The sequence below is a fragment of the Bison bison genome, unplaced genomic scaffold (genome assembly GCF_000754665.1).
Source record: "Bison bison bison isolate TAMUID 2011002044 unplaced genomic scaffold, Bison_UMD1.0 scf7180017864244, whole genome shotgun sequence".
NCBI lineage: Eukaryota > Metazoa > Chordata > Mammalia > Artiodactyla > Bovidae > Bison > Bison bison.
Genome location: NW_011494816.1, coordinates 2,025,970 through 2,035,892, shown reverse-complemented (window position 1 = coordinate 2,035,892; position 9,923 = coordinate 2,025,970). Strand labels below are relative to the sequence as shown.

At 47.3% G+C, this 9,923-nt stretch overlaps 1 protein-coding gene across 1 annotated transcript in view; it reads right to left on the bottom strand.

The window, feature by feature from the left end:
• The window catches only part of GLIS1 (GLIS family zinc finger 1), a 261,914-nt gene that overhangs the window by 100,424 nt on the left and 151,567 nt on the right, over positions 1-9,923 (bottom strand). The gene's annotated exons all lie outside the window — the stretch shown is intronic.

Here is a 9,923-nt window from a genome sequence, read left to right as displayed (position 1 = left end):
AAGCTCAACGCACGTTGTTCTCCAAATAGCGTTACTCCACAGAGGCACAGTACACAGTTACTCACACCTCTCTATCTCCATGGTTCTTTGACAGGCTATCACAGGCCCTGCTGTGCCCAACTCCTGGATTTTTAAGGAGACAAACTGAGGGAGATGCGCCTCAATTAGTCTTGAAATCTATGTGTGTGCTCAGTCGTGTCCAGCTGTTTACAGTCCCATGGACTGTAGCCCGCCAGGCTATTCTGTCCATGGGATTCCCCAGGCAAGATTACTGGAGTGGGTTGCCATTGCCTATTCCAGGGGATCTTCCTGATCCAGGGACTGAACCCGCATCTTCTGTGGCTCCTGCATTGGCAGGTGGATTCTTTACCTTTCTGCCATCTGGGAAGCCCCTTGAAATCTACAGAAAGCCCTTAAAAACTATATAAAGTACAAGCAAACGTTAGGCGTGGTTGCTACATATTCACTGCCCCCTGCATCTCGGTTTCCTCATTTACAGTGTGATGAGGGTTAATCCGAAGCCTGTCTTCCTGAACTTTCCACCCAGTCATTTGGCAGGGTTATGCGAAGGAGGAAAGGGTATGGGCTTCAGGGCCTGGTGAGCCCCATGTGAGCCCCTCCTGCCCCCACCCAAGCCTGTGACTCAGACAAGTCCCTCCCCAAGGCTGAGTCCCCTGTACAAAACGGGGACAGCCGTGCAAGTTCTCCAGAGATGATGTCAGGTGTGCGAGCTGAGGTGCAGAGCCCCTAGGTGAGCGTGGGCGCCCAGTAAGTGGGATACCAGAAGTGGAAAGCGCTCTTAACATCAAACAGCACTCTGAAAAGTACAGAGTGTGTGACGGAGGTGATAAAACATTACCATCAGGCCCAGGGGGCTTTCCCAGTGGCTCAGGGGTAAAGAATCCTCCTGCAATGCAGGAGATGTGGGTTCGATTCCTAAGTTGGAAAGATCCCCTGGAGAAGGAAATGGCAACCCACTCTAGTACTCTTGACTGGGAAATGCCATGGACAGAGGAGACTGGAGGGCTACAATCCATGGCGGCACAAAGAGTCAGACATGACTTAGTGACTAAACAACAGCAGGCCCAAGGACTGTCTAGGGACTATCAACACTGAGCAAGAAAAGAGCTGATATCAGTGCACAATTAGCCCGAAGTTTAAGGACAAGGACAGGAGAAGTGCCCTTTGCTGAGCAGTATGTGCAGGTCCTCACTCCACTGCCTCATTGGGGCCTTCTACCGCCCTTGCAGGGAGAGATCAGGGTTATACCCATTGTACAGAGGAGAAAGCAGAGGCTCGGAAGGCTAAACTGCTCACTTGATCACTCAGCTAGTAACAGTCTGGGCTGAACTTCTGGCTTATGCCCATCAGACCCAAACCCCACTTTTTAATCCCTATGTAATAAAAAGTAGCCTCTCAGAGTGACAAAAGTCCAACCTCATTCTCAAGGATCCAGCTCCCCCAAGCCTAATTCTACCCTGTCCGCCACCAAGGCAGCCCTTTCACAGAAGGCCAGACCCTCAGTGCTAACTCGCCACGTGCCCAAAGCTCCAGCAGACACAGGCATTCACCTGCCAAGCTCTTTACAGTTTGCAGGTGAGAACACAGTGCTCTCAAGGTCCCAGGGCAGCTGACGCGTCTCCAGACAAGCATGTCCTCAGAAGTGGCCCTCTGGTCACTTTCTCAGGCCGAGCACTGGCCAGCATCCTACTGTGAGGAAACCTCACTCCCGCCGGCTTTGGCTGCTCCTTGGCCAGCCCCTCATAAGCTTATTTTTTAATAAATTGGCCATTTTTTAATTAAAAAGAAATCCCTGGTAACAAATGTGAACGGCCTGAGTTAATGAGAGCAGGCTGCCACTCATTTAACTCTGTCTCTGCTTGGCGGTCTCTGCCTTTCCCACATCATTTCTGCTTGTGATTTTATTGTCCCATTGAGGCAAACCCTGGGACTGAGCCTCAGAAAGCTGTGGATAATTTTATGACCATTAATAGCATTTGGCACAAAGACAGCTTCATCATCACGTGGGGCTGTTCTGCCAGGGTCTTTCTTCCAGAGCCTTTGAGTCAAGGATGTGGTTCTGAGGTTCTTTCCCCAACAGGCCCGTTGGGTAACCTACCCGCTCCGGGTTATCTGCTCCTCCTTCCCACAGGAAGATATGTGGAGAGACAGAAGGCAGGGCCCCAGAAGGTGCCCAGCAGCCCAGCATGCATCAGGTCCTATTCATCAAGCCTTCCCACTTGATTACCAGGAACATTCGATTCTTTGAAGCGTTCGCCCCTGTGAAGTGGACTCATTACCACCATTTTCCAGATGAGAAAAGTTGAGATTTGGAGATTAGGTGCCTTCCCCTAGGCGCCGGGGTCTGTAAGAGGCAGGGTCACAACACAAACCCAGATCCCTCAGACTTCAAAGCTCAAGTCCTGTGCTGTTGCCTCTCAGTCAACTGATCAATAACCGTGGACTCCGAAGCAAGCATGCCCCCTATTTGACTCCAGTAAGATCATGTTGCAGAGCCTCTGGGGAAGTCAAAGTACAGCCGTTACAACGACTCCTAAACTCCAATCTTTGCAACAACTCTGCCAGGTGGTAAGACCACTCCATCTCAGACAAAGACTCAGAGAAGTTTAGTGGGTTACCCAAGGTCACACAGGGAGTAAGGGGCTCAGTTGAGATATAAACCCATCACCTCTCGGGGGAAGAAACAGTCATTACTAGACCAACAATTGAGGACTACTGGCTCCTTCTCCACTGGACACAGTAAGAAGCTGTCCTACACTAAATAAAGGCAGGGAGAGAGGAAGGAGCCCCTTGGTCACAGTTTGGCACTGCTCGGGGCTCCAAGTCCATTCAAGCCCTGCTCTTATGTGACCCTCACAGCACCGTGATGAAAGCACTGGCCTCCCCACCCCACAGAGGGACACACAAGCACCAGAGCTGGCGAGTGGCCGCCCGAGGTCACATGGCGATTGCTAAGTCCAAACCCAGGTCTCCCCACACCCGTGCCAGACCCTGCTCTGGGCCACCTGCATTCTCACAACCTAGAAAGGAAAGCAGAGGCTGTGTCCCAGAGATGCTGCCACCACTGGAAAGACGTGGCTAGTCACTCTGCAATCCTGGGCCCTCCCACCACCTTCCTGCTGCTGGCATTCCTCTGTGTCCCCAAGGGCACCACAGGGCCCACCCTGGCTCACTGTCTGTCTCCAGGAAGCAGGGGTGGTGTCCTTCTCTGGGAAGGCAAGGAAATGAGAGGGACACATCGGCCCCACTGCCCTGAGGTGGCTGTGGGTACCCTGAAAAGGGACTGGCACCCAGAAGCTATGCCTCCCTCTGTACCACAGGGAGCCAAAAACAGACCTCGGACTTGGTTCTTCCCACATAAATGAAGCTTCTTTGGAGGCTTGGGGGGTGAGAGGATTCTCTTTATTTTTGCAAATTGATGAGAAAATCTAGAATGTCAGGCCTGGGACTGAGTGACCATCTATTTTACTAATAGATGAAGAAACTGAAGCACGGAGAAGGTCAGGACCTGCTTTAGTCACACAGAAAATCCATAGCAGAACCTGGACTGGCACACCCCAGGCTAGGTTAAGAGTTTGGTTTGGTTTCCTCTGCAAGTCTCAGTTTTCTCGTCTGTAAAATGGTGCTAACACCTACCTCACAAGATTGTGGGGACAATTAAGTGAGATTACGAACACAATGCACTTGCCATGGTGCCTAACTCACAGTAAGCACTTGAAAAGTAATAGTGATGATAATAATAACTACTTCTTCCATTTATCCTTGAGTTCAGGACAGGGCTGGAGGCAGGGTCCAGTATGAGAAGTATGACCCCGGGAAGGTCAGGTATGGATGACCCTGAGACCAGGCTCAGAAGGACAAACTCCTAAAGCTGAGGTGTCACCAAATGCAGAACTGGGCAGCCTGAATGAGGTCACAGCCAGCAAATCCACAGAAAGTGGCTCTAGTTACACACCACAGCATTTTGTAAATTACCGTAATGACTTGGCTATAAAGTGGTACCATATATAAGGTGACTCCCCACAGGAATTTTAATTTACACTGAAAACTGCCAAGTCTGCATGAGAGGGACAATGATGCATTCAGCATCTCAGGCCCAGATGCCACCTCCTTGTCCCAGGAACAGCCAGTGGCTGGGTCTAGGAAGGCCTACATGATGACTGCTCCTTGTTAATGGACAAGCAGACTTTTAGTGCTCATCAGGTGCCCGGCTAGTGATAGGGTACTGCAATTTACAGTCCATAAAAAATTTCAGTCATCACCTATAAGCTTTGCTACAACCCTCAGAAGTTGGCCAGGGAGATTCGGAGGGGGCAAACAATTTGCCCAAGCTCACACAGCAAGCGCAGGGCTCAGATAGCAAACTTTCTCTGTAATAGGCAAGACAGTACACATTTTAAGCTTTATGGGCCATACATTCTCTGCCACAACCTACTCGACTCTGTTTTACTGTGAAAAGCAGCCACAGACAACATATAAACAGAAGACTGGGCTGTGTGCCAATAAAACTTTATTGAGGAGAAGAGTTCACTGGTTCTTGGACTGTAACATACTGACCCCAATCTAGTACAGCAGTTAGAGATGGGCTTTACAATTAGACCTTTCTACGTCTGGAAAACAGGAGCATTTTATGGGAGGGAGCTGATGACATGAAAACCACTGTCTTCTCTGACTGCAGGACCAGCCCTTGGTGGCATCTGATAAATGAAGGTGCCTTCAGCCTGGTTTGGGGATCCCCACAGCCTAGGCTCACCCCTTATCTGGGCATTACTTCCCACTCCCACAGCACTTTGCTGCCACGCTGCATTTTCCCCTGCCCTCCACTCAGGGTGCCTGATGCCTTCCAAGTCCCTCTGGGCCCCCAAAGCTCAGCAGAAATGCATCTCCTTCTGGAATGTTCTTTGGTCTTTCTCGCTCTCCCCAAGCTCCCCCACCTCTGCACAGGTCAGTCCCTGCAAATAGCTGCCAGTTAGGGTGCACCTAACCCAGCATCTGCCAAATACTTGACATGTTTGATCTCCCAGTTCAGTTCAGTTCAATCGCTCAGTTGTGTCCAACTCCTTGAGACCCCATGGACTACAGCATGCCAGGCTTCCCTGTCCATCACCAACTCTTGGAGCTTACTCAAACTCATGTCCATTGAGTCAGTGATGCCATCCAACCATCTCATCCTCTGTTGTCCCCTTCTCCTCCCGCCTTCAATTGTTTCCAGCATCAGGGTCTTCCAATGAGTCAGTTCTTCCTGTCAGGTGGCCAAAGTATTGGAGCTTCAGCTTCAGCATCAGTTTGATCTCTAAATCTCAACAACATCACCACAAGGTGGGGACTGTAAGACTCTGATCTACACCCCCACACTGATGCTTTTACATGCAGTTAAAGTCCGGCCTCCCCCAGAGTCTGTGAAATCCTTCAGGACAAGGGTCTTGGAGCTCCAGAACTGCTGAAAGTCAGTGCATCTTGACAAATGATTTTGTCCAACTTTCTTCACACAGAGAAGAGAAAACAGGGGCTTGGACTGGGGAGAGGCTGGTCCCAGTCACACAGCAAGCAGGTTCTCTTGACACCTGGCCCCACCAGGGCTATTCCCCTCACTCTGAGCACACAGTTAGACCCACAGGAGGTGCTATGAAACATTGAGGAATGGGTGGCTAGAACGATTGTCCAAAGTTCTCTTCCATGCTTACTTTATGTCAGACACTGCGACTTGCGGAAACAGAACAAGTTTTGTCACACACACACACCTAGGTTGAAGTCCTAGCTCCATCATTAACTTTATGGCTGCTTGACCCTACTTTTCTGAACCTCAATTCCTTCTTCTGTAAAACAGGAATAAGAATCTCAGCTCCAAGAGTGGCTGTGAGGAGTAAATGAGATAATAGACTTAGAGGTGTGGTGTCAGTGTAGCCAGTACTTTAGTAAAAGTCTCTCTTTCTTGACAGGTGGGGATACACAGTCACAGCCTCCCTGGGGTGATGTGTCTCCAGCAACAGCAGCCTGTTCTCCCAGGCAGTGTACCCCCGTGGCCACAGAGGGCAGCCTCAGGCCAACGAGGTCTTAAGTCTGACCCTGGGCTCTGCAGCCCCATCTCCAAGCCTCAGCTTTCCCCTGTGAGTAGTGGGAGTGGCAGGCCCAAGCAGAAGGGGCACCAGGGGCCCCAAACAGCAGGGGGCACCAGACTCCATTCTCAGGCCCAGGTGAGTGCTGGCTCTCTAAGGGTGCTCAGCAGAAGCCAAGCCGGTGCTGCATCTGCATCCCAGGGGCCCTTCTTCCTCCATGCTGCCTCGTCATCCCCTCTTTTCCCACCTCATCAAACCCAAGGCCTAGAAATCAGCAGGAAGTGAGACCTTCTGAAAGAGGAGAGGTAGGAAGCTTTTTCTCCAGTCTCAAAAGCCCTGCAGGATGGGCTGATCAATTCTGAGCCCTCTTAGGGTGCTGCAGGTCCCATCAGGGGGCCTGTAACCTTGCCAGGGCCACTGGAGCTATGGAGCCTGATGCCTGAGGCCTCATGCCGGGCTTATGGCCGCCCAGCGTCTCTTACCCTAGATCACAAAAAACTCCATAAATTCCCCTTTAAATCTATGCTAGATTTATGGGGACTTGGGCCAGTAAAACCTGAGCATGTTCACTTCAGGATGGCGCCGCAGAGAAAGCAGAGCGAGCCTGCAACTCTGTCCCATCCAGCGCCAGGAACTGAGCAGCCCAAGGCCGGCTGCACCTGGAGGTGCAGGTAAGTATATAAGCAGATATATACCAAGTTGCCCCTCAGACTCTCTTATTGCTATCAAATTAGCACATATTTGCTATAGAAAAAAATCAGAAAATGTACCAAGGCAACAAGTAGAAAATAAACACCATGTAAACAGTCATAAACCAGAGAGCCAGAGCAGACATGATCATGACCTCACATAAACTTCTGTGGTATTTCCCTAAGTATTCATGTAATTTTTTTTTTTACAAAAAGAAGAATGATATGCTTATTTTCTTGTATTCCACCTTTTTCATTTAGTAATGCATCATGAATATTAAAGTTCACGAAGTGCCCATTATGTGCAATGCACAGTACTAGGCTCCTTTCATGCCAGAATTACTAATTTTCCAGAGGAAGAGTAAGTGCCTTGCCCAAGGTAATGCATCTGTTGATTGGCGGAATCACAATGAAAGCCCAGCTCTCTCAGACTTGGAAGGCAGTGCTGACCCGGACATTGCTCCATTTCATTAAGAGATTTAGGGTCAATGCAGGCTGACTGTTTTCCTACTGTATGCATCTGCCTGGACTATCATTACAAAATATCATAGACTGGGTGGTTTGAAACATAGAAATTTATTTTCTCCCATTTCTAGAGGCTGGAAGTCCATGATCAAGGTTCCCACTGATTTGGTTTCTGGTGAGGGCTCTCTTCCTGGCTTGCACACAGCCACCTTCTCACCATGTCCCTCGTATGGCCTTTCCTAGTGCTTGCATGGAGGTAGGGGGGAGGAGAGGGAGAGTATACATGTGCTCTGTGTCTCTTCTTACTGGGTCAGGGCCTCATCATCATGACCTCATTTAACCTTCATTACTTGCTTAGAGGCCCCATCTCCAAATACAGCCATACTATAGGTTAGGGCTTTAACATCTGAATTAGGAGAGGGACACAAACATCCAGTCCATAACATTTAGTATGCATTCTCTCCTTTCCTCACCCTAGTAGGGTCCCATAATTCCACATCTATCTATGGGATATGAAAAGGAGAGAAAGTATAACATAGCAGATAAGAGTGCAGATTCTAGGGTCTACCTGATGAAGTCTGAATCCATAGTTTTGCCATTTACTAGCTGTGACCTTGTCTAAGTTAAGTGACTTAACTTCTCAGTGCCACAGTTTATGTAGTTAAAAAGGGTTTACATACCAAACGTGAAGTACAAAGAACAGTACTCCTGGACACAGCAGGCACTATGTAAGTGTCTGCTCTCATTGTTCTTATTCAGTTCTTAGGGTAGGATACAGAAGTCTGAACCAGTCAGCACATTCTAATCTCCCCAGCCACACTGCCACTGTGACTGGCTCAGAGACAGGCATGAAATGCAAGTTGGGAACTTCTCTTTGACATTAAGGAAAGAGCAGCCTCCACTCCTGTACATGCAAAACTGTCCATATTGAAAAATTACTAACTATCATCACTCAGACATTACTTTTGCCAATTATCTATCTTTCTGAAGCAACAACGTATGTTAGACCTATTCACTATGTTCTATATCTCTCTTATGCTCTTTCCTGAATTTTTCATCCTTTTTTAACTTTCACGTGCTGTCTAGATATTGTCTAATAACCTATTTTCCAATTTATCAATCTTCTCTTTAACGGCGTCTAACCTATTAAGTCTCTATGATAAAAACTCTCCAGAAAGTGGGCATAGAGGGAACCTGAAAGTGAAGTGTTAATCGTTCAGTTGTGTCTGACTCTTTGCAATCCCATGGACTGCAGCCTGCCAGGCTCCTCTACCCTTGGGATTCTCCAGGCAAGAATACTAGAATGGGTAGCCATTCCCTTCTCCAGGGCATCTTCCTGATCCAGTTATCAAACACGGGTCTCCTGCATTGCAGGAGGATTCTTTATCATCTGAGCCACAGGAAAGCCAGAAAGTGGGCAGAGAGGGAACCTACCTTAACATAATAAGGACCATATACAGCAAACCCACAGCTAAAATCATTCTCAATGGTGAAAAACTGAAAGCATTTCCTCTAAGATCAGGAACAAGATAAGGATGTCCACTCTTGCCACTTTTATTCAACATCGTTTTGAAAGTCCTAGTCATGGAAACCAGAGAAGTAAAAGAAATAAAAGGAACCCAAACTGGAAAAGAAGTAAAACTGTCACTGTTTGCGGATGACATGATACTGTATACAGAAAAATTCTAAAGACGCTACCAAAAACTATTAGAGCTCGTCAATGAATTCAATAAAGTTTTAGTACACAAAATTAATACACAGAAACCTCTTGCATTTCTATACACTAACAAAGATCAGAAAAATAAATTAAGGAAACAATCCCATCTACCATCACATAAAAGAATAAAATACCTAGGACTAAAACTACCTACAGAGGCAATCCTTCACTGTTAGCTTAATTTTTCAAATAAATGAAATGAAATTTAATCAAAGGCAGAAAGTACCCTCTTATTTTAAAAAATCATAGTCTTTTTGTTCCAGCCCAAAGTGTTCTGATACCCAGGGGATTATTTTCTTGCCATGAGGTGAGAATCACTTGTTCATTATACCCAACAAACCAAATCAGTATCCAAATATGTACTTTCTCTTTAATTACCATTCCAAAACCTTAATTAAGGCATTCCATTGATTATTGCCAAAAACTTGGAAATCTTTCATGTGAAAATCTTTTATAAGGTTTTCTGTCCCTATAGTACATCCCCTGTATCTTAATGCCTTTCAGACTGTAAGCCTTCTGAGCAAGGACCATGCCTTAATTTTGTCTTTTACTGCAAAACACATCTTGTGATGCGTTTGTGCCCTATGAATATTGAATTATACAAATGATATGTAATGGACTCAACATAGCCACCTGTCAGTACAAAAGCTAAATAAATGCTCACTATTTTTTAAAAAGCACACATTGAGATTAAAATGACTGTCAGTGATGTCTAGTCCATTGGATGCTTTATTCAAGGCACTGTGCTCAAATGACAAAAACTGGATATCTATTTGTGGATAGTTATTATGGCATCCTAGGGCTTTCCAGGTGGCACAATGGTAAAGAATCTGCCTTCCAATGCAGGAGCCACAGGAGACACAGGTTTGATCCCGAGGTCAGGAAGATCCCTTGGAGGAGGAAATGACAATCCACTCTGTATTCTTGCCTGAAAATTCCAAGGACAGAGGAGCCTAGCAGGCTACAGTCCACGGG